This window comes from Pongo abelii, chromosome X, assembly GCF_028885655.2.
Source record: "Pongo abelii isolate AG06213 chromosome X, NHGRI_mPonAbe1-v2.0_pri, whole genome shotgun sequence".
Lineage (NCBI taxonomy): Eukaryota > Metazoa > Chordata > Mammalia > Primates > Hominidae > Pongo > Pongo abelii.
This window is the reverse complement of record NC_072008.2, coordinates 121,827,440-121,853,674: the sequence shown is the minus strand read 5'-3', so window position 1 is coordinate 121,853,674 and position 26,235 is coordinate 121,827,440. Positions and strand designations below refer to the sequence as shown.

Here is a 26,235-nt window from a genome sequence, read left to right as displayed (position 1 = left end):
AAGATCATAAAGTCTCTCTGTGCCTGGCTTATTGCACTTAATATAATGTCCTTGAGATTCATTAATGTCATCCCAAATGACATGATTTCTGTTTTTATGGCTGAATACTGTTCCATTACATATATTTATCACATTTTCTTTCATCCATTTATCTGTTTGGGTTTTTTTCCAAGCTCACAAAAACACTTTTTATTTGAGGCAAAAAGAAGTCTTGCTGAAAGGATTACAATTCCAAGCAGTCAAATCTGAACTGTTAATTGCACTATTTTGACCTTGTAGATTGTTTTTCTCCTTAGTCATAAAAGGATATTCAGGTTGTACTTTCCCCAGCTGGGCAAAAAAAGGGGGCAAAGAAAACTGGAAGAAACTTCTACTCAATGGGTATTGCTCTTCAGACCCAACATCAAGCCAGGCAAGCCCTCGCTGGTCAATCTATAGATTGCTTCTCACCACTGAGTGTCACAGGCCATATTACATTGGCAAGAATAAAATGAGGCAGGAAAAACAGATGTAGGTCACTTGGAGATGAGCAGGCATCCACAGCTTCAAAATTCTTCCTAGAAGGAGTAATCCTTGTGCGAGGCACAGCTTACCAAGGCACAATTTCTGTTGTAGCTAGGTAAGGTAGTCATATCCTTGCTGCTCAGTTCAAAGTAAAAGACCTTATAGTTCTCTGCAATGCATTTTTGTGTCACAGACTTGGGATTCACCACCAAGTTTCCCTGAATGGGAAATCAAATCAGAACCTGAGCTGTAGTTTTATTATGCTTGACTGTGATCACCTTGCTCCTGGCATCTTCCACGACAGAAGAGTCCTTGAGCTTTGCCCAGGGCCTGTCCAGAGAGTCAAGGGGGCTATAGGCAGTCATCATGATGCCTTTGGACTGGCAGTACTGGATTAACTTCTTTTGAGTTAGGTATGTGTAGAACTCAATCTGTTTAACCATTGGCTGATACTTTAAGCCACGTTTGTTTAAGATCCTCCTGACATGAGAATACTTGAAGTTGGAGATGCCAATAGCTTTCACCAACCCTTCATCCACCAGCTCTTTCATGGCTGCTCATTTGTCCACAATGCTGGTGTCATTGGGATATACAGTGGCTGAATCATCCAGTGGGAAAAATTTCTTCCCTGGCTTAAAGCCAGTTGTCCAGTGAATAAGGTAGATGCCTAGGTAGTCCAGATTCAAGTAACTGAGCATCTTCTGGCAGGTTTTTTTCAGCAGACCCTTCTTAAGATATGTGCACCACAGCTTGCTGATGATGATGAGCTACTGGCACTTTACTGCCTGCTCCCTGAGCTTCTCCTAAATGACCACCCCTGACTCATTCTCATTCTGGTACACGTGGGCACAATCTATTTGGCAGTACCCAATGTTAATCACCACATTTACAGACTCGGTCACCAGGTCTGGAGGAGACTTCCAGGTACCTGGCCCCAGGATGGACATCTTGGCACTGTTGTTGAGCAAAAGATGGTTGTTCATGGCTGCTGCGCTCCTAGATCCCCACCCAGAACCATGTACATGTGTCTGTTGATAAATACTTAGGTTGATTCCATATCTTGGCTACTGTGAATAATGCTGCATTGATCATGGGAGTGCAGTTATCTCTTTGCAATTCTGATTTCTTTTTGATATACACACAGTAATGGGGTTGCTGGATCATATAGTAGTTCTATTACTAATTTTTTAAGGAACTTTCATTCTCTTTTCTATAATGGCTGTACTAATTTACATTTCTACCAACAATGCGCCATGATTCCTTTTTCCTCATGTTCTCACCAACACGTGTTATCTTTCATCTTTTTTATAATAGTCATTTTAATAGGCATGGAATTTTCATTATGGTTTTGATTTATTTTTTCCTGATGATTAGCCATGTTAAGAATTTGCTGATATACCTGTTGAGAATTTGTCTTATTTTGAGAAATGTCTATTCAGGTTCTTTTCCCATTTTTAATCAGATTGCTTTATTACTATTGAGTTTCTTATGTATTTCAAATATTATTAGCCCTTTATCAAATGTGTAGTTTGCAAATATATTCTCTCATTCAGTACATTGTCTCTTTATCCTGTTCATTGTTTTCTTCTGTGCAGAAGCTTTTTAGTTTGATGTAATCCCATTTGTCTATTTTTACTTTTGTTGCCTGTGCTTTCAGAGACACATCCAAAAAATCATTGCCCAGACCAATTTCATAGAGGTTTTTTCCCCTTTTCTAAAAAACAACTTTTATTTTTGGTTCAGGGGTACATGTGAATATTTGTTATATAGGTAACCTTGTGTCATGGGGGTCTGTTGTACAGATTATTTCATCACTAAGAAATTAAGCCCAGTAACCAATAGTTATCTTTTCTGCTCCACTTCCTCCTCGCACCCTCCACCCTAAAGTAGATCCCAGTGTGTTATTCCCTTCATTGTATTCATGAGTTCTCTTCATTTAGCTCCCACTTATAAGAGATAATGTGTGGTATTTGGTTGTCTGTTCCTCTGTTAGTTTGCTGAGGATAATAGCCTGTGGCTCCATCCATGTTCCTGCAAAAGACATGATATCATTCTTTTTATGACTGCATAGTATTCCATGGTGTATCTGTATCATGAACTCTGTCATTGATGGCCATTTAGATTGATTCCACTTTTTGCTATTGTGAATAGTGTTGCAATGAACATTCACAAGATTGTGTGTGTGTGGTAAAATGATTTATATTCCTCTGAGTATATACCCAATAATGGGATTGCTGGGTTGAATGGTGATTCTGTTTTTAGCTCTTTGAGGAATCGCTGTACTGCTTTCCACAATGGTTAAACTAATTTACACTCCCATCAACAGTGTATAAGTGTTTTCTTTGCAACCTTGAACTAGCTCTTTGATTCCATAAAGTCACTAATTTTCAAGGATGCTCTCCCCCTTCTTTTTATAATTATCAAAGATAATTGCATATGTTATTGCATATTCTAGGGTATTGATGTCAAAAGTCAAAGAGCTTGAGGAGAAGAAGTACTTCAGTTGAAAATAATTTATTATTTTATTAAAAGTGGCCACTGGAGTTCAGCATTATGACAGCCTGTAGGATGAGATTATAGCAGATGCTAGGCTCTTATAGTATGAAATATCTAGTCAATTTTGACCAAATATTATCAAAAATTAGATTATTTCAGAGAAAAATCATTCTAACAACATGTTTATTTTACACCATACAGACAAAATAAATGGGATTTTGATTTTATAAGAAAATGGGAAGTCACTAGTTGATTTTCTCTGCAAATTAATTAATCTCTGTTTTTCTGGACCTGAAATCTTTATTTTCCTTTAAGAAATGCTCTCTTCCTCCTCCTCCCACCTCTGTTCATTTTTTTAACTTTTGATTTACATATGTTATTAGGGGAATGGGTGGTGTTTGGTTACATGAGTAAGTTTTTTAGTGATAATTTGTGGAATTTTGGTGCAGCCATCACTTCAGCAGTATTTACTGCACAAAATTTGTACTCTTTTATCCCTCATTCCTGCCGAGATCAGCTCGGTCATGGAGACTCTAACCCAGTGGTGCTAGAGGAATTAAAGACACACACATGGAAGTATGGAATATGGAGTGGGAAATCAGATGACTGACAGCCTTTGGAGCTGACAGCCTTCACAGCTGAGAGCCACAGAGTTTTACCCACATATTTATTGATAGCAACCCAGTGATAAGCATTGTTTCTATCGATTATAGATTAACTAAAATGGGAAACAAAGGGATGGGCTGAAACAAAGGGATGGGCTCTGGCTAGTTATCAGCAGCAGGAACATGTCCTTAAGGCACAGATTGCTCATGCTATTGTTTGTGGCTTAGGAACATCTTAAGCAGTTTTCCACCCTGAGTGGGCCAGGTGTTCCTTGCCCTCATTCCAGTAAACCCACAACCTTCAGCACGGGCATCATGGCCATCATGAACGTGTCACAGTGCTGCAGAGATTTTGTTTGTGGCCAGTTTTGGGGCCTCTTACAACATATTCCCCCTTTTTGTTTTTGCAAGATGATAAAAGCAAAGGTGGCTTTATCACAGCAAGCTACTTCTCACAGGAGTTGGGATCCACATCTGCAGACTATACAAAGCCAAACAACACAGATTAAAAGCACAATCATCATTGAAGTCACAGAGCTTCCATGTGTTTTTATCTATTTTAATGGGTTACTAGCTGCTAATCTGTCAGCAGCTCCTTCAAGCACTCCAGATCCTGGCATTAAGGTCAGTGTGTCTGGGATGCTTTAAATATTTGTTCTTTTAATTTTGCAATATCCAAAGACAAGTTTGTAGAGTGTCCTTCTAGATCCTTTTTTATTCTTTCCCAAATTTTGATCTTATTAAGAGCCATTAATAGTTTCCACAAATCCTTATGTTTAGCTCCTACAGCAGACCATATCATTTGAGTTTGAGGTGCCACTATACAGCAATGTTTCCAGATAATAGGAACTCTTGCCATACTTCTTACCATTTCTACCATCTGACCATTTTGTTCAGACCAGCTGAACATAGTGTGGCCATGGCACACAGACTGAGAGGTGCAATTCAAGCTAAACATCCCCTTAGGGGACCAACCAATAATGATTCCATAGGAATAATTACACAGCACCTCTGCCTGTTCTGCAATGCAATCTTCCCAAACAAGTCATTCATTATTTCTGGCCAGGTCCAATTCTGTTTACAAATAGGTTTCTGAGGGTGGTATGCCTCAATTATTGGAGCAGATTTATTATGGTAAATACTGAGATCAGAAAGCATGTGTAATTGTGTCATAGAGTGATTACATCCAGGCATTATTGCCAGTCAAGATTGATAGCAAGGGGTATGCACCTAGTGGCCTTTCCCAAACAGATAGGTGGATGTTCAAATCCTAAAGAAATATTCATAATGATTCTTTCCTCATGTAGGTGAGCTGGGCCTCTATCATCTGTAGGACCAAGCATCCAAGAGCTATCATTAGTGTATACCTCCACTGGGGGGTCCAGCCAAGTTACAGGCCATAGAAGTGGTGGAAAAGGTAAATATGCCCAATAGGTATAATTGTTCTCTGTGTCAGCCATTACTAAAGGAATACTCACGGCAATGGTGATCACTGCTATCATAGCTATCATTAAATTACTCATTGAAACTGGTTGCCCCGCTTTCCTCAGGTTTTCTTCTGCCATCTGTGACAGCTTCTTGATCTGTCACCAGGTAGGTGGCTGTGTTCGACAGGTGTTGCTTGTGACACTTGTGGTCCTCCTCAGCATCAGTCTCAACATGGCTGCAACCAGGGGGTCCTCAGGATCCTCCTGGAATTTCTTCCTTGGCATCTGGCTCATCATAAGGTTTCAGGTGTCTTGATGGTATCCAAATCAGCTGCTGGTTCTGGCCTGGAGGAGCACAAGCATAACCTCTACCCCAAGTTATTATTTTACCTATTTCCCAACTTTTTATCAGATCTCTCCACCAAACCAGTTGTTCTGCTTCTGTCTTTGCAGCTGGTTTCTGTAGGTGCTGTTCAGCTGCTGATAGCATCTGGCCTTTAGGCAGGCTCAAAAAATTTAAAGTCAATAATGCCAGATTCAATTGCATATGGGGTGTCCTGTAGTCCTTGTTTCCCCCTTTTTGCTTTTGCAACTGCTGTTTCAGTGAGAGATTCAGTCTTTTCACTATGGTTTGTCCTTGAAAATTATATGGGATACAATTAATGTGTTTAATATTCCATATAGAGAAAAATGTAGCTAGAGCTTGGCTAGTATAGCCTGGGGAATTGTCCATTTTGATAGAAGCTGGAATGTCCATCACTGCAAAATACTGCAAAAGGTGATGTTTAACACAGGCAGAAGACTCTCCTGATTGGCATGTAGCCCAGACAAATTGAGAAAAGGTGTCCACACATACATGTACATAAGATAGTCTCCCAAATGAGGGAACATGTGTGCCATCCATTTGCCAAAGAGAATTAGGTTCCAATCCCCAAGGATTAACTCCTCCTGTAAAAGATGAGGAATGCACCATTTGACAAGTTAGGCATTGCAGGATAATAGCTTTAGCTTCTTTCCAGGTAATTCTGTATCTGTGTTTGAGACCAGGGGCATTAACATGGGTTAAATTGTGAAAGTGTCTGGCATTAGATATTGCAGTAGCAACTAGGCAATCTGCCATTTAATTTCCTGCAGTCAAAGGTCCTGGAAGAGCAGTATGAGCTCTAATATGAGTAATGTAAAAATGGTGCATTCTACTCTTAACTGCTGTTTGCAATTGGGTAAATAAAGTCATCAGTTGTTCATCCATATGAAATCATAACTGAGTATTTTCAATGAATTGTGTAGAATGAATCATGTATGAAGAATCAGAAATCATATTAATAGGCATATCAAACGCAGTTCATACTTCAATTACAGCTACAAGCTCTGCTTTTTGACTGAGGTTTAGGACATCTGAAAAACTTTACCTTTCAATCCAGAATAAGAAGGTTTACAATTACTAGACCCATCTGTGAAGACATTCTCAGCACCTTAAATTGGTTTAAATTTAGTTATTTTAGGTAGACTCCAATTAGTTAATTTCAAAAATTGAAATAATTTTGTTTTAGGAAAATGATTATCAAGAATACCCACAAAGTCAGATAAATGGGTTTGCCAAGTAAGACTATTTATAAAAGCTTGCTGTATTTGTGCCTTCATGAGAGAGACAATAATTTTTCCATGATCATATCAACGTAATTTAACAATCTGAGTTCTCCCATTTCCTATCATAGTAGTGATTTGATCCAAATAAGGAGTTAGAATCCTTGAATTAGTATGTGGAAGAAAAAGCCATTCTACTAAGTCCTGCTCTTGGAGAATAACACCAGTAAGTGAAGGTTGAATTGGAAAAATTAGCAAATCTAGAGTCTTCTCTGGATCTATTCTATTTATTTGAGCTTTATGGACTTGCTTTTCAATCAGTTGTAACTCTGCCTCAGCCTCCTTTGTTAATTGCCAAGGGCTAGTGAGACTAGGACCTCCTCTAAGGATAGAAAATAGATTACTCATGGCATAGATAGGAATGCCTACAGCAGGTTGTATCCAATTAATGTCCCCTATTAATTTTTGAAAGTCATTTAATGTTTTCAATTGATCCTTACATATGGTTACTTTCTTGGCACTATTGTAGTGTCATTTACTAAGGTCCCCAAGTAGGAGTAAGGAGTGGTAGTCTGAATTTTGCCAGGAGCTATAATTAAACCAGTGCGAGAAATCAAGTTTTGCAAGTGATCATAACATTGGAGTAATAGTTCTTGAGTGGGGGCAGAACCAAGTATATCATACATATAATAAATAATGTAACACTGTGAAAATGTTTTAAGAGTAGGTTCAATTGCTTGCCCTACATATATCTGGCAAATTTTTGGACTGTTTAACATGCTTTGTGGCAACACTTTCCAATGAAAATGCTTAATAGGCTGCAGGTTGTTTACCTCAAGGATTATAAATGCAAACCATTTGCAGTCTTGCTCAGCTAAGGAGATAGTAAAGAAACAGTCTTTTAAATCTATGACTATTAAAGGCCAGTTTTTTGGAATCATAGCAGGAGAAGGCAATCCTGGCTGTAATGTCCCCATGGGTTGTATAACTGAATTAATGACTCTAAGATTTGTCAACATTCTCCATTTACCTGATTTTTTCTTAATTATAAAAACTGGAGAATTCCAGGGGGAAAATGTTGGAGCTATGTGTCTTTTTTCTAATTGTTCAGTAATGAAGTCTGCTAAAGCCTCCAGTTTCTCTTTACCTAGTGGCCATTGTTCTATCCAAATTGGCTTATCTGTTAACCATTTTAAACGTATAGGTTCTGGAGGCTTAACAATGGCCGCCATCAAAAATGATATCCTAAACCTTGGCAGGAACTTTGTCTTTCCACTTGAAGCAATTCCTTCAAACCTTGCAAATTTTTTCCTAGTACCATACCAGGGACATACCCCATTTCGTGCATCGTATGTTGACTTTGAGGGCTATATAATTGTTCAGGAATTAGAACTTGCACTCCCCATTGTTGTAATAAATCTCCCCCACCATAAATTTATAGGTACAGAAGTTATAGTTGGTTGAATAGTCCCAGGTTGTCCAAAGGGCCCTTCACAATGCAAAATATAACTACTTTGATATACTTCAGGGGCTTTACCAACTCTAACAACGTTAAATTGAATGGGTTGAATTTGCCACATGGACGGCCAGCGCTGTAAAGAAATGATTGAAATGTCCACTCCTGTATCTACCAAAGCTTTAAATTTCTTTCCCTGAATAGTTATTTCACAGATAGGACATTTATCAGTAATTTTATTCACCCAATAAGTTGCTTTGTCTTGTTTATTTCTGCTTCCAGATCCTCCTGTTCGTTTAGGTTCACTTTTCCCCATTTTCACATATGGCACAATCAGGAGTTGTGCTATACACTCTCCTGGCTCTGCTTTCCAGGGAACAGAAGTAGATATAAAAATTTGAATTTCCCCATTGTAATCTGAATCAATTACTCCCGTATGTACTTGCACTCCTTTTAAAGTTAAACTAGATCTACCTAGACGTAATCCTACCATCACCACTGGCATCATCTGACTGGAGAGAGCAATATTCTTTAACAGTCCCATTATAAAAGGAGAACCTGGTCTATATTGATTAATAGCTTCCTTAAATTCTTTGACTAATTTAAAAGGAAAAGGCTCAAATGGAGCTATAATATTTCCTTGTTAATCTGGGTGGTGTATCCTAACAGGGAACTGCCAAGCCTTTATATCACCCTCTTGTCTAACTTGCTGGATTCCTGCCTGAATAGAACTGAGAGTGGTCACTCAAGGTGCTGCCTAAACAGTCACTGAGGCAACTACTCTTTACCCAGTGTCCTCTGGAAAAGAAAAATCAGGAGGGTCAGGCCATTCTTTTTCTTCAAAATAATGAGGGGATGCAAAAGGGTAGGGATGAACCTCTCCCTCCTTTGCCACTTTAGCTTTAGCTGGCAAACAAACCTGCTCTGTCGCCTCTTCTGTTACTTCATTATACTCTCCTTCCTCCTCATCATCAATGGAAAACATTCCAAGGTGGAACAAACCAGAGCCTACACTTGTCCCATTGTTACCCTGATGCTTCTGAGCTCCCCTTCTTACTCACCACAGGGATTGCTTCAGAGTACTCACATGTCCTCCAGCTTAGTTCCACATTCTCCAACCATCACTCCAGTGACACTTCAACCCGGGTTTGTCCCTCATGTATGGGCACCACATGCCAAGACCAGCTCAGTTATGGAGACCCTAACCCAGTGGTGCTAGAGGAATTAAAGACACACACACAGAAATATAGAGTGTGGAGTGGGAAATCAGGTGACTGACAGCCTTCAGAGCTAAGAGCCATGAACAGAGTTTTACCCACATATTTATTGACAGCAACCCAGTGATAAGCATTGTTTCTATAGACTATAGATCAACTAAAATGGGAAAGAAAGGGATGGGCTGAAACAAAGGGATGGGCTCTGGCTAGTTATCTGCAGCAGGAACATGTGCTTAAGGCACAGATTGCTCATGCTATTGTTTGTGGCTTAGGAATGCCTTAAGCAATTTGCCACCCTGGGTGGGCCAGGTTTTCCTTGCCCTCATTCCAGTAAACCCACAACCTTCAGCGTGGGTGTCATGGTCATCATGAACATATCACAGTGCTGCAGAGATTTTGTTTATGGCCAGTTTAGGGGCCTGTTCCCAACACATCCCCTTCCCACCCTTTCCCCCTGAGTCTCAAAACCCCATTGTGTCATTCTTATGCCTTTGCATCCTTATTCTTTAGCTCAGACATATGAGTGAGAACATACAATGTGTGATTTTCCATTACTGAGTTACTTCACTTACAATAATGGCCTTCAATCTCATTCAGGTTGCTGCAAATGTCATTAATTCATTTCTTTTTATGGCTGAGTAGTATTCTATTGTATATATATACCACAGTCTCTTTATACACTCATTGGTTGATGGGCATTTGGGATAGTTCCATGTTTCTGCAATTGCAAATTGTGCTGCTATAAACATGCGTGTTCAAGCATTTTTTTTTTTTTTTGTATGACTTCTTTTCCTCTGGGTAGATATGCAGTAGTGGTATTGCTGGATCAAATGGTAGTTCTACTTTTAGTTATTTAAGGAATCTTAACACTGTTTTCCACAATGATTTTACTAGTTTACATTTCCACCAGCAGTGTAAAAGTGTTCCCTGTTCACCACATCCACATCAACATATTTTTTTTAATTAGCTTTTCATTGTGGCCATTCTTGCTGGTGCGAGGTGGTATTGCATTGTGATTTGGATTTGCATTTCCCTGATTATTAGTGATGTTGGGCATTTTTTCATATTTTTTTGGCCATTTATACATCTTCTTTTGAGAATTTTCTATTCATGTCCTTATCCCACTTTTTGATGGGATTGTTTGTTTCTTTCTTGCTAATTTGTTTGAGTTAATTGTAGATTCTGGATATTAGTCCTTTGTTAGATGTACAGATTATGAAGATTTTTATCCTACTCTGTGGGGTTTCTCTATACTCTGCTGACTGTTCCTTTGGACATGCAAAACTCTTTAATTTAATTAAGTTTCAGCTATTTATCTTTGATTTTATTGCATTTGCTTTTGGGTTTTTGTTATGAAATCCTTGCCTAAGCTGATGTCTAGAAAACATTTTTCCAGTGTTATCTATCTTCTAGAATTTTTATAGTTTCAGGTCTTGGATATAAGTCCTTGATACATCTTGAGTTGATTTTTGTATAAGGTGAGAGAAGAGAATCCAGTTTCATTCTCCTACATGTGGCTTGCCAATTATCCCAGCAATATTTGTTGAATAGGGTGTCATTTCCTCACTTTATGTTTTGGCTTAATTTGTCGAAGATCAGTTGGCTGTAAATATTTGGGTTTATTTCTGGGTTCTCTATTCTGATCCATTAGTCTATGTGCTTATTTTTATACTAGTACCATGCTGTTTTGGTGACTATGGCCTTATAATAGAGTTTGAAATCAGGTAATTGATGTCTCCATATTTATTCTTTTTGCTTCTCCTTGCTTTAGCTATGTGGGCTCTTTTTTGGTTCCATATGAATTTTAGAATTGTTTTTCTAACTCTGTGAAGAATGACAGTGGTATTTTGATGGGGATTGCATTGAATTTGTAGATTCATTTTGGCAGTATGGTGATTTTTTAAAATATTGATTCTACCCATCCATGAGCATGGGATGTGTTTGCATTTGTTTGTGTCATCTATGATTTCTTTCAGCATTCCTTGTTTTGCAGTATTCCTTGTGGAGGTTTTTCACCTCTTTTGTTAGGAATGTTCCTAAGGTTTTTTTGTTTGTTTGTTTGTTTGTTTGTTTGCAGCTATTGTAAAATGAATTGAGTTCTTGATTTGATTCTCTGCTTGGTTGTTGTTGGTGTATAGGACAGCCACTGATTTGTGTATATTAACGTTCTTTTTTTTATTATACTTTAAGTTCTAGGGTACATGTGCAAAACGTGCAGGTTTGTTACATATGTATATATGTGCCATGTTGGTGTGCTGCACCCATTAACTCATCGTTTACATTAAGTATATCTCCTAATGCTATCCCTCACCCCTCCCCCCACCACATGACAGGCCCCAGCATGTGATGTTCCCCACCCTGTGTCCAAGTGTTCTCATTGTTCAATTCCCACCTATGAGTGAGAACATGTGGTGTTTGGTTTTCTGTCCTTGCGATAGTTTGCTCAGAATGATGGTTTCCAGTTTCATCCATGTCCCTACAAAGGACAAGAACTCATCCTCTTTTATGGCAGCATAGTATTCCATGGTGTATATGTGCCACATTTTCTTAATCCAGTCTCTCATTGTTGGGCATTTGGGTTGGTGCCAAGTCTTTACTATTGTGAATAGTGCCACAATAACACTTCTCAAAAGAAGACATTTATGCAGCCAAGAGACACGTGAAAAAATGCTCATCATCACTGGCCATCAGAGAAATGCAAATCAAAACCATAGGAACACTTTTACACTGTTGGTGGGACTGTAAACTAGTTCAACCATTGTGGAAGACAGTGTAGCGATTCCTCAAGGATCTAGAACTGGAAATACCAATTGACCCAGCCATCCCATTACTGGGTATATACCCAAAGGATTGTAAATCATGCTGCTATAAAGACACATGTACATGTATGTTTATTGTGGCACTATTCAAAATAGCAAAGACTTGGAACCAACCCAAATGTCCATCAATGATAGACTGGATTCCAATGACTTTGTTCACAGAATTGGAAAAAACTACTTTAAAGTTCATATGGAACCAAAAAAGAACCTGCGTTGCCAAGACTATCCTAAGCCAAAACAACAAAGCTGGAGGCATTACGCTACCTGACTTCAAACTATACTACAAGGCTACAGTAACCAAAACAGCATGGTACTGGTACCAAAACAGAGATATAGATGAATGGAACAGAATAGAGCCTTCAGAAATAATACCACACATCTACCACCATCTGATTTTTGACAAACCTGACAAAAACAAGAAATGGTGAAAGAATTCCCTATTTAATAAATGGTGCTTGGAAAACTGGCTAGCCATATGTGGAAAGCTGAAACTGGATCCCTTCCTTACACCTTATGCAAAAATTATTTCAAGATGGATTAAAGACTTAAATATTAGACTTAACACCATAAAAACCCTAGAAGAAAACCAAGGCAATGCCATTCAGGACATAGGCATGGGCAAGGACTTCATGACTAAAACACCAAAAGTAATGGCAACAAAAGCCAAAATTGACAAATGGGGTCTAATTAAACTAAAGAGCTTCTACACAGCAAAAGAAACTACCATCAGAGTGAACACGCAACCGACAGAATGGAGAAAATGTTTACAATCTACCCATCTGGCAAAGGGCTAATATCCAGAATCTACAAAGAACTTAAACAAATTTACAAGAAAAAATCAAATAACCCCATCAAAAAGTGGGTGAAGGATATCTACATCAACTTTCTATCCGGAAACTTTGCTGAATTCTTTTATCAGTTCTGGGAGATTTCTAGAGGAGTCTTTAGGATTTTTTAGGTAAACAGTCACATCATCAAAAAACAGCATCAGTTTGACTTTCTCTTTACCAATTTGAATGCCCTTTATATTTTTCTCTTGTCTGATTGCTCTCGCTAGGACTTCCAGTATTATGTTGAACAGGAGCAGTTAGAGTTGGCATTTTTTTTCTTGTTCCAGTTCTCAGATGGAATGCTTTCAACTTTTCCATTCAGTATTATGTTGGCTGTGGGTTTGTCATAGATAGCTTTTATTACATTGAGGTATGACCTTTATATGCCACAAGTTGATTCAAGAGCGCTTGGGCCTTAAGGGAAGATTGGCAGTAGTCCAGCAGTACTCCCTGTGGACCTGTCGTAGAGGTGGCCAAGCAGTGAGATTCCTCTGCATTTGGAAAGGGGAGGGAAGAGTGGGAAAGATTCCATCTTGCATTTTGAATGCCAGCTCAGTTACAGCACAATAGAACATCTGGTAGGCTTCTAAGGTTTTTGACTCTATTCCCTAGTTCCCAAAAGGCAAGGAACACAAGAAACACAAGCCTGGCTTAATTTGGCATCTGCTAACTTACAACCCCAAAGACTTCAGAAAACATAGAAAGTAGCCAAGGAGTGATTACAGCACTGGTTGGGTGAGAGTCAAGGCTGTATTGTCTTCAGGTCTGACCCAGCACAGTCATAGTGGTGGTAGTCACAGAGTTACTTGTGTCACTCCATCCCCAGCTCTGGGAGACACAGCACAGAGAGAGACAGACTGCATTGTTTGGGAGAAAATAATGGATGAGAACCCGAGTCTCTGTCTGGTAATCCAGAAAAGTCTCCCAGATCTTGTCCAGGACCATAAAGGTGGCACCTGTACAAATCTACAAAACCCACAGCATTACTGGGCTAATGACGCACCCAACAGAAGACAGAGCTTAAATCACAACACCCAAGTCCTTTTGAATATCTGGAAAGCCTTTCTAAGAAAGACAAGAACACAAGAGATCAGACAGGAATAATTACAATAAATACTTGACTCTTCAATGCCCAGACACAGATGAACATCTGCAAGTATAAACACATTTCTGGAAAAAAAAATCACGACTCCAGATAAACTAAATAAGGCACCAGGAAGCCTCCAAAAAAAACAGCTATGCAATCTTTCAGAAGGGGAATTCAAAATGGCTGCATTGAGGAAACAAAAATAAATTCAAGAGAACACAAAGAAGAAATATAGATTTCTATCACATAAATGTAATGAAAATATTAAAATACGTTTTAAATCTAGCAGAAATTATGAAGATGAAAAATGCAATTGGCATGCTAAAGAATGCCTCAGAGGGCTGGAGCCAAGATGGCTGAATAGGAACAGCTCCGGTCTACAGCTCCCAACGTGAGAGATGCAGAAGATGGGTGATTTCTGCATTTCCATCTGAAGTATTGGGTTCATCTCACTAGGGAGTGCCAGACAGTGGGCACAGGACAGTGGGTGCAGCACACCATGCATGAGCTGAAGCAGGGCGAGGCATTGCTTCACTCGGGAAGCATAAGGGGTCAGGGAGTTCCCTTTCCTAGTCAAAGAAAGGGGTGACAGATGGCACCTGGAAAATTGGGTCACCCCACCCCAATACTGCGCTTTTCTGATGGGCTTAAAAAATGGTGCACCAGGAGATTATATCCCACACCTGGCTCAGAGGGTCCTACACCCACGGAGTCTTGCTGATTGCTAGCACAGCAGTATGAGATCAAACTGCAAGGTGGCAGCGAGGCTGGGGGAGGGGCGACTGCCATTGCCCAGGCTTGCTTAGGTAAACAAAGTAGTTGGGAAGCTTGAAATGGGTGGAGCCCAACACAGCTCAAGGAGGCCTGCCTGCCTCTGTAGGCTCCACTTCTGGGGGCAGGGCACAGACAAACAAAAAGACAGCAGTAACCTCTGCACACTAAAACGTCCCTGTCTGACAGCTTTGAAGAGAGCAGTGGTTCTCCCAGCACGCAGCTGGAGATCTGAGAATGGACAGACTGCCTCATCAAGTGGGTCCATGACCCCTAACCCCCCCAGCAGCCTAACAGGGAGGCATCCCCCAGTAGGGGCAGACTGACACATCACATGGCTGGGTACTCTTCTCAGACAAAACTTTCAGAGGAACGATCAGACAGCAGCATTTGCAGTTCATGAAAATCTGCTGTTCTGCAGGCACCGCTGCTGGTACCCTGGCAAACAGGTCTGGAGTGGACCACTAGCAAACTCCAACAGGCCTGCAGCTGAGGGTCCTGTATACTAGAAGGAAAACTAACAAACAGAAAGCACATCCACACCAAAAACCCATCTGTACATCACCATCATCAAAGACCAAAAGTAGATAAAACCACAAAGATGGGGAAAAAACAGAGCAGAAAAACTGGAAACTCTAAAGAGCATCTCTCCTCCTCCAAAGGAATGCAGCTCCTCACCAGCAATGGAGCAAAGCTGGACAGAGAATGACTTTGACAAGTTGAGAGAAGAAGGCTTCAGATGATCAAACTACTCTGAGCTACAGGAGGAAATTCAAACCAAAGGCAAAGAAGTTGAAAACTTTGAAAAAAATTTAGACGAATGTATAACTAGAATAACCAAAACAGACAAGTGCTTAAAGGAGCCAATGGAGCTGAAAGCCAAGGCTCAAGAACTACCTGAAGAATGCAGAAGCCTCAGGAGCCGATGCAATCAACTGAAAGCAAGGGTCTCAGTGATGGAAGATGAAATGAATGAAATGAAGTGAGAAGGGAAGTTTAGAGAAAAAGGAAAAAAAAGAAATGAACAAAGCCTCCAAGAAATATGGGACTATGTGAAAAGACCAAATCTACGTCTGATTGGTGTACCAGAAAGTGATGGGGAGAATGGAACCAAGTTGGAAAACACTCTGCAGGATATTATCCAGGAGAACTTCCCCAATCTAGCAAGGCAGGCCAACATTCAGATTCAGGAAATACAGAGAATGCCACAAAGATATTCCTAGAGAAGAGCAACTCCAAGACACATAATTGTCAGATTCACCAAAGTTGAAATGAAGGAAAAAATGTTAAGGGCAGCCAGAGAGAAAGGTCTAGTTACCCACAAAGGGAAGCCCATCAGACTAACAGTGGATCTCTTGGTAGAAACTACAAGCCAGAAGAGAGTGGGGGACAATATTCAACATTCTTAAAGAAAAGAATATTCAACCCAGAATTTCATATCCAGCCAAACTAAGCTTCATAAGTGAAGGAGAAATAAAATCCTTTACAGAGAAGCAAATGCTGGGAGATTTTGTCACCACCAGGCCTGCCCTAAAAGAGCTCCTGAAGGAAGCGCTAAACATGGAAAGGCACAACCGGTACCAGCCACTGCAATATCATGCCAAATTGTAAAGACTATCGAGGCTAGGAAGAAACTGCATCAACTAACGAGCAAAATAATCAGCTAACATCATAATGACAGGATCAAATTCACACATAACAATATTAACTTTAAATGTAAATGGACTAAATGCTCCAATTAAAAGACACAGACTGGCAAATTGGATAAAGAGTCAAGACCCATCAGTGTGCTGTATACAGGAAACCCATCTCACGTGCAGAGACACACATAGGCTCAAAATAAAACAATGGAGGAATATCTACCAGGCAAATGGAAAACAAAAAAAGGCAGGGGTTGCAATCCTAGACTCTGATAAAACAGACTTTAAACCAACAAAGATCAAAAGAGACAAAGAAGGCCATTACATAATGGTAAAGGGATCAATTTAACAAAAAGAGCTAACTATCCTAAATATATATGCACCCAATACAGGAGCACCCAGATTCATAAAGCAAGTCCTTAGAGACCTACAAAGAGACTTAGACTCCCACATAATAATAATGGGAGACTTTAACACCTCACTGTCAACATTCGAACAAGAAAGAAAGTTAAAAAGGATATCCAGGAATTGAACTCAGCTCTACATCAAGTGGACCTAACAGACATCTACAGAACTCTCCACCCCAAATCAACAGAATATACATTCTTCTCAGCACCACATCACAATTATTCCAAAATTGACCACATAGTAGGAACTAAAGCACTCGTTAGCAAATGTAAAAGAACAGAAATTATAAAAAACTGTCTCTCAGACCACAGTGCAATCAAACTAGAACTCACGATTAAGAAACTCACTCAAAACCACTCAACTACATGGAAACTGAACAACCTGCTCCTGAATGACTACTGGGTACATAATGAAATGAAGGCAGATATAAATATGTACTTTGAAACCAATGAGAACAAAGACACAACATACCAGAATCTCTGGGATACATTTAAAGCAGTGTGTAGAGGGAAATCTATAGCACTAAATGCCCACAAGAGAAAGCAGGAAAGATCTAAAATTAACACCCTAACATCACAATTAAAATAACTAGAGAAGCAAGAGCAAACACATTCAAAAGCTAGCAGAAGGCAAGAAATAACTAAGATTAGAGCAGAACTGAAGGAGATAGAGACAAAAAAAAACCCTTCAAAAAATCAATGAATCCAGGAACTTGTTTTCTGAAAAGATCAACTAAATTGATAGACTGCTAGTAAGACTAATAAAGAAGAAAAGAGAAGAATCAAATAGACACAATAAAAATGATAAAGGGGATATCACCAGCAATCCCACAGAAATACAAACTACCATCAGAGAATACTATAAACACCTCTACGCAAATAGACTAGAACATCTAGAAGAAACGGATAAATTCCTGGATACATACACCCTCTCAAGGCTAAACCAGGAAGAAGTTGAATCCCTGAATAGACCAATAACAGGCTCTGAAATTAAGGCAATAATTAATAGCCTACCAACCAAAAAAAAGTCCAGGACCAGACAGATTCACAGCTGAATTCTACCAGAGATACAAAGAGGAGCTGGTACCATTCCTTCTGAAAATATTCTGATCAATAGAAAAAGAGGGAATCCTCCCTAACCCATTTGATGAGGCCAGCATCATCCTGATACCAAAACCTGGCAGAGACACAACCAAAAAAGAGAATTTTAGACCAATATCCCTAATGAACACCGATGCAAAAATCCTCAATAAAATACTGGCAAACTGAATCCAGCAGCACATCAAAAAGCTTATCCACCATGATCAAGTGGGCTTCATCCCTGGGATGCAAGGCTTGTTGAGCATACACAAACCAATAAAAATATCTGTCATATAAACAGAACCAAAGACAAAAACCACATGATTATCTCAATAGATGCAGAAAATGCCTTCAACAAAATTCAACAGCGCTTCATGCTAAAAATACTAAATAAACTAGGTATTGATGGGACGTATCTCAAAATATTAAGAGCTATTTATGACAAACCCACAGCCAATACCATACTGAATGGGCAAAAACTGGAAGCATTCCCTTTGAAAACTGGCACAAGACAGGGATGCCCTCTCTCACCACTTCTATTCAACACAATGTTGGAAGTTCTGGCCAGGGCAATCAGGCAGGAGAAAGAAACAAAGGGTATTCAATTAGGAAAAGAGGAAGTCATATTGTCCCTGTTTGCAGATGACATGATTGTATATTTAGAAAACCCCATCATCTCACCCCAAAATCTCCTTAAGCTGATAAACAACTTCAGCAAAGTCTCAGGATACAAAATCAATGTGCAAAAATCACAAGCATTCCTATACACCAATAACAGACAAACAGAGAGCCAAATCATGAGTGAATTCCCATTCACAATTGCTGCAAAGAGAATAAAATACCTAGGAATCCAACTTACAAGGGATGTGAAGGACCTCTTCAAGGAGAACTACAAACCACTGCTCAACGAAATAAAAGAGGACACAAACAGACGGAAGAACATTCCATGCTCTTAGAAAGGAAGAATCAATATCAGGAAAATGACCATACTGCCCAAGGTAATTTATAGATTCAATGCCATCCCCATCAAGCTCCCAAAGACTTTCTTCACAGAATTGGAAAAAAACTACTTTAAAGTTCACATGGAACTGAAAAAGAGCCCGCATTGTCAAGACAATCCTAAGCCAAAAGAACAAAGCTGGAGGCATCACACTACCTGACTTCAAACTATACTACAAGGCTACAGTAACCAAAACAGTGTGGTACTGGTACCAAAACTGAGATATAGACCAATGGAACACAACAGAGCTCTCTGAAATAATGCCTCACATCTACAACTATCTGATCTTTGACAAACCTGACAAAAACAAGAAATGGGGAAAGGATTGCCTATCCAATAAATGGTGCTGGAAAACTGGCTAGCCATATGTAGAAAGCTGAAACTGGATCCCTTCCTTACACCTTATACAAAAATTAATTCAAGATGGATTAAAGACTTAAATGTTAGACCTAAAACCATAAAACCCCTAGAAGAAAACCTAGGCAATACCATTCAGGATTTAGGCATGGGCAAGGACTTCATGACTAAAACACTAAAAGCAATGGCAACAAAAGCCAAAATTGACAAATGGGATTGAATTAAACTAAAGAGCTTCTGCACAGCAAAAGAAACTACCATCAGAGTGAACAGGCAACCTACAGAATAGGAGAAAATTTTTACAATCTACCCATTTGACAAAGGGCTAATATCCAGAATCTACAAAGAACTTAAACAAATTTACAAGAAAAAATCAAACAACCCCATCAAAAAGTGGGTGAAGGATATGAACAGACACTTCTCAGAAGAAGACATTTATGCAGCCAACAGACACATGAAAAAAATGCTCATCATCACTGGCCATCAGAGAAATGCAAATCAAAACCACAATGAGATACCGACTCACACCAGTTAGAATGGCCATCATTAAAAAGTCAGGAAACAACAGGTGCTGCAGAAGATGTGGAGAAATAGGAACACTTTTACACTGTTGGTGGGACTGTAAACTAGTTCAACCATTGTGGAAGACAGTGTGGTGATTCCTCAAGGATCTAGAGCTAGAAATGCCATTTGACCCAGCCATCCCATTACTGGGTATATACCCAAAGGATCATAAATCATGCCGCTATAAAGACACATGCACACATATGTTTACTGTGGCACTATTCACAATAGCAAAGACTTGGAACCAACCCAAATGTTCATCAATGATAGACTGGATTAAGAAAATGTGGCACGTATACACCATGGAATACTATGCAGCCATAAAAAAGGATGAGTTCAAGTCCTTTGTAGGGATATGGATGAAGCTGAAAAACATCATTCTGAGCAAACTATCACAAGGACAGAAAAGCAAACACCACACGTTCTCACTCATAGGTGGGGAGTGAAAAATGAGAACACTTGGACACAGCATGGGGAACATCACACACCAGGGCCTGTCGTGGGGTTGGGGGAGGGGGGAGGGATAGCATTAGATACACCTCATGTAAATGATGAGTTAATGGGTGCAGCACACCAACATGGCACATGTATACATATGTAACAAACCTGCATGTTGTGCACATGTACCCTAGAACTTAAAGTATAATTTAAAAAATAAATAAATAAATAAAAGTTGTTGTAGGTATTATTTATAATTCCTTTATCATTTAGCCTTTCTACTTAAAAATTGAGGAGTTTACACACCACTGTTACAGTGCTATTGTATTCTATGTTTTTCTTTGTACTTACTGTTATCAGTGAGTTTCGTACCCTCAGATGATTTCTTACTGCTCATTAACGTCCTTTTCTTTCTTTTTGAAGTACTCCTTTTAGCTTTTCTTGTAGAATAGGTCTAGTGTTGATGAAATCCCTCAGCATTTGTTTGTCTGGGAAAGCCTTTATTTCTCCTTCATGTTTGAAGGATATTTTCACTGGATATATTATTCTAGCATAAAAGTTTCTTTCCTTCAGTAGTTTAAATATGACATGCCACTATCTTCTGGCCTGTAAAGTTTCCACTGAAAAGTCTACTGCCACATGAACTGGAGCTCCATTGTGTGTTATTTGTTTCTTTTCTCTTGCTGCTTTTTGAATCCGTTCTTTATCTTTAACCTTTGGAAGTTTGATGACTAAGTGCCTTGAGATAGTCTTCTTTGGGTTAAATCTGCTTGATGTTCTATACTTCTTGTACTTGGATATTGATATATTTCTCTAGGTTCAGGAACTTCTCTGTTATTATCCTTTGAATAAACTTTCTACCCCTATCTCTTTCTCTACTTCCTCTTTATGGCTAATAACTAATTTAACCTTTTAATGCTATTTTCTTAGACACTTTAGGCATGCTTTCTGGTTTTTCACCCTTTTTTTTGTACCCACTGACTGTGGATTTTCAAATAGCCTTTCTTAAAGCTCACTAATTCTTTCTTCTGCTTAATACAATCTGCTATTAAATAACTCTGATTCATTCTTCAGTACGCCAATTGTATCTTTCACCTGCAGAATTTTTGTTTGATTATTTTTAATTGTTTCAGTCTCTGTTAAATTTGTCCGATAGAATTCTAAATTCCTTCTCTGTATTTTCTTGAATTCATTTGAGTTTCCTCAAAATAGCTATTTTGAATTCTCTTTCTGAACTTTCACACATCTCTGTTACTCCAAAATTGCTCCCTGGTGCCTTATTTAGTTCATTTTGTGAGTTCATGTTTTTCTGCGTGATGCTGATTCTAGCAGATGTTCTCTGGTGTCTGCGAATTGAAGCATTAGGTATTTATTGTAGTGTTCACTATCTGAGCTTATTTGTAGCAGTCCTTCTTAGGAAAGCTTTCCAGATACTTGAAAGAACATGAGTGTTGTGATCTAAGCTCTATCTGCTTTAAGGAGCACCACAAGCCCAATAATGTTGTGGTTCTTACAGACTCATAGAGGCACTGCCTTGATGGTCTTGGGCAAGATCTGGGAGAAATCTTTGGGTTACCAGGCAAAGACTCTTGTTCTCTTTTTTTACTTTCTTCCAAACATACAGAGTCTCTCTATCTATCCTGAGCCACATAAATCTGGGGATGCAGTTACACAAGCACTCCTGCGGCCACCACCACTGTGACTGTGCTAGCTTAGACCTGAACCCAGCACAGCACTGGGTCTACCCAAGGACTGCTGTAACTACTCCCTGGCTACTGTCTATGTTTTCTCAAGGGCCTAGGGGCTCTACAATCAGCAGGTATAAAAGCCAAGCAGAACTGTGTCCTTCCCTTCAGAGCAATGAGATCCCAAGGCTCCCTCTGTGCCCAGGGGTGTCATCCAGGAGTCAACAACTACAGTCAAATACCTTAGAATTCTGCCTGGTATTCTGTTAGACTGCAGCTGAGCTGGCATTCAAACCACAAGATGCCATCCTTTCCATTCTTCCCTCCCCTTTCTAAAGACAGAGGAGCCTCACCCCATACCCACCAACACTCCAGGCCATGAGTACTGCCAGACCACTGATGATGTTTCCTTAAGGCTCAAGAGCTCTTCAGTCAGTTTGTGGTAAATGCTGCCTGGCCTGGAACTCACCCTTCATGGAAGTGCACTTCCCTCTGGCCAAGACCAAGTCCAGAAATGCCGTCCAAAATTCAAGTCCTGGAATATCAGGCACCCCCAAGAGCTCAGTTGGTGCTCTACCCACCTGTGGCTGTGCTGGTACCTAAGGTGCAAGACAAAGTCCCTTTTAATTTTTTTCTGCTTTTCCTAAGCAGAAGTTTTGCTCCATAGTCACTACAGCTGGTAATGTACTAAGTCTCATCTGAAGTTGGCAAGTCACAGATTCTCTCCCAAAGCCTTCGATGTAGTACCTGGGTATCACTGCTGGTCATTCAGGTCCCAGGGGCTCTTGAGTCAGCAGGTGAGAAATGTTGCCAAAACTGGATCCTTTTCTTCAAGTCCCAGGGTATGTCTAGAAATGTAATCTGGTAGCTAGGGCCTGGAAAGAAGACCTCATATCTCTAACTGGGTGTGGCTGAATTTGTATCCATGATGCAAGAAAACATCCTCCCCACTCTTCCCTCTTCTCTCCTCAAGTGGAAGGAAGGGTTTTCTTTTGGAGCTGTGAGCTGTGCAGCCTGGGGTTAGAGGATGGACTGATGCCAGCAGTCTTTTTGCTGCCCCTGCTGGTGTCCCATTACGTCACATTCCCCTCCAGTCACTGTCTTTGGGCCTAATTCAGCACTAGGTTGGGCCTAATAGTTGCAGTTCTCATGGCCTAGACTGCCTTTCAAGTTTACTTGGAGTCAGAGAGCACCATAGTCCTCGATGGTGAGGTTTGCAGGAACTCTAGTTCGGACTGCTGAAATCTGTGATTCCCCTCTGGCTGGGGCTAGTTTAAATGCTCCCTCTATGGGTAAGCATTATCTGAGTTTAGTCTGGTTTTCCTTTCTGTTATCACAGGACAACACTGAGTTAAATGCCGTACAATTATGTTTTCCCTCCCCCAGTACCCAGCGATGCTCTCTGCAGCACACTGCTGCTGCCAGGAGGAGTGGGGGGGGGGGGGGTGTGGTTGTTATTAATTCAGATCTGTGTTTTCTATCTCTTCAGTGCATCTTTCAGTGATATAAAATTAAAAGCAAGTACTATGCATGCTCACCTGATTTTCGGTTCTTATAAATTTTTTTTTCTGTATTGATAGTTTTTAACATGTTGTCATTGTGGGGGGTTGATCAGTAGAGCATTTTACTCCAACATCTTGCTCTGCCTCCAAAGCACAGAATTATATGTTAATTTTATTTTATTCTCTTGTTCTATTTTTTCCAAATTATCTACAGTGAATATGTATTAACTTTTCAAAGAGAAACTAACATGTTAGTTCTAAAAAATCAATTTCACCTAGAAGAAGGAGAAGAGAGAAAACAAAAAAGGCTTGAAAATATTCATATTATTTTACCCAATAGTTCAACACGTAAGAATGTGGCCTAATCAGAATTTCCAGTCTGTTTATCTAATCAGAGATAACCGCAATTAGTTATGTACAAGGTTAATTGTTATAGCATAGTATATTACAGGAAAATTTATAACTTAAGGTCTAATAGTACAGTACTAAATAAATTAATTATCATTTATCTTCTTGATAAATACCAAGGAATTTTTATTTTTTTGAGATGGAGTCTCACTCTGTCACCCTGGCTGGAGTGCAGTGTGTGTTCTCGGCTCACTGTAAACTTCATCTCCTGGGTTGAAGTGATTCTCCTGCCTCAACCTCTTGAGTAGCCCCTTGGTGTAGAAAATATTTAATATTATTGAAAAATATTCACCACATATTATTAAGTGAAAAATTAGGTTTTAAACAATTCGTAGAGAACAAAACTATCCTTCTTTAAAAAAAAGTTTATATCCATGCTTTGTCTGCCTCTGATTAGTGACATTTATTTTCATCCCAGTCACGGTGTTGTCCGGCTTCTCCATTGCTGTGGTGGTTATAGAAATGCACCGCTCCAATCTCCTGTTGTGAGGAGCGTAATTGATACGATGTCCTGGCTGATGCACTCAGACTCCATCTGCATGGGGACCATGCTTCCCACTGACTTCTGGCCAATGGCTCTATTAGTGTCCCAATTTCTTTCTTTTATTTTGTTTTTGTTTTGTATGGGCTGCAGATTTGATGAAAGCATTGTGTCAATATTAAAGTTCCTGAATTTGAAAAAAAAAAGTTTATATTCAATAAAGTTAGGTGGCAAAGTACATATAAATGTGGAATGTCTTCAATGTAAAACCACATTGGGTTGAGAAAAAAGGAAAAATTCCATTTTACTTGCAGACATGTCTGGCACACAATAAGTAGTGCATAACATTTGATATTTTTGTCTATTTGTGCTGCTATAACAAAATAACTAAGACTGGGTTATTTGTTATCAAAAAAAGAGAGAGAAATTTATTTCTCACTGTTCTGATGGCTAGAAAGTTCAAAATCAAGGTGCTGGCTGGTTTAGTGTCTGATAAGGGCCTGGTCCCTGCTTCCAAGATGGCACTTTGTTGTTGCATCCTCTGGAGAAGATAAAGGCTGTGTCTTCACATGTGGAAAGTATGGAAGGGAGCAAACCCACTCTCTCAAATCACTTTATGAGTACTCAAATCCTATCTGTAATGGCTCCAGTCTAAATTTAATCACCTCCTTTAGGTCCTACTTAATACTATCACATTGGTGATTAAATATCAACATATTAATTTGGAAAGACAATTTAGACCATAGCATTTTTAAAATTAGATTTTCTTTCATTTTTCTCTTTTATCCTCATGTGCTATTCCTTAGAGACAACAATTGTTTAAAGTTTCTTGTCTATTTCTTCAGTGGATTTAAGGCCAAGAGTTAAGAGCAGTACTCCTTGAAAAGTTTTAACATGGAAAATATTCATTCGTCATGGAATAAGAATTTCAGAGAGCCAATTTTAAAAAGATTGTAGTAAGGTCAGCAATGAAAAGTAGAGTGTAGGGTTAACAAGGCAGCATAATGAGAAGAGAGCTTGTTATTTATTTGCATTTGGAACAATGGTGCATAATGACAAGGATGAAACTCAAGGCTGGGCTGAGCCATCTAAGGTGTAAGTCTCAACAAGGTGAGGGCTATCAGAGACCTGATGAGGTTGATATATTGTCATCTTTGAACACCTTTTAAATAAAATGTTGCAAACATTCTGGGTTTTTCTCATGGTTAGGTGGCAGGCAGGATCAGCTAATTCCATGAGATGATAAATTTAATGGCAACTTTAGTATATAGGAAGCCACATTTATGACCTAGTGGGACTGTAGACTCTTAGAACACTTGAAAAAGAGACTGAAGGTGAGATAAAGAAACATGAGAAGACAAATAAGAGAAGAGAGTTTCACAAAGAACAAGGAAGATGAATTTTAGAAAGAATGGTCAGCTTTGGCAAAAACTACAGTACTTAAATTTAGTCTTAAAATAAGCCAGTGAAATAAAGGCAACAGACTACATAGGTATATCAAACAAAAATTTACGTCTCTCTTAAAGAAGCCATTTCATCCATAAATCTGCTAAAATGGTACAACAAGTTAGAAAGATGTATTGTGTGTTGTTTTATGATTATCCTATCTCACTGAACTAAAATCCTATCCAAAAAAAATACCATTGTCAACCTTTTTTAGAATTTTGAAATTATTTGTATTTTTAAGTATCTTTTTTTCACTGAAGGTCAAACAAATAAAAATCAGGCACTGACAAGGTTGAATTGTCCCATCTTGTAAGCAAATCTTTTACTGGAATTTTACTTTGGCAGGCCAGGTCTTTTATTTTTCAGTGCTTAGTGCTCTTTCTGAAGAAGAGAGGATCATCCTGAGCATGTTCCTCCCACGGTCATTTATT

The 26,235-nt window shown here is 39.2% G+C and overlaps 1 pseudogene; it reads right to left on the bottom strand.

Annotated features, from left to right (window-relative positions):
* Positions 1-545: 545 nt before the first annotated feature.
* On the bottom strand, positions 546-1,487 carry LOC100453684 (aldo-keto reductase family 1 member B1-like; annotated as a pseudogene).
* Positions 1,488-26,235: the final 24,748 nt, after the last annotated feature.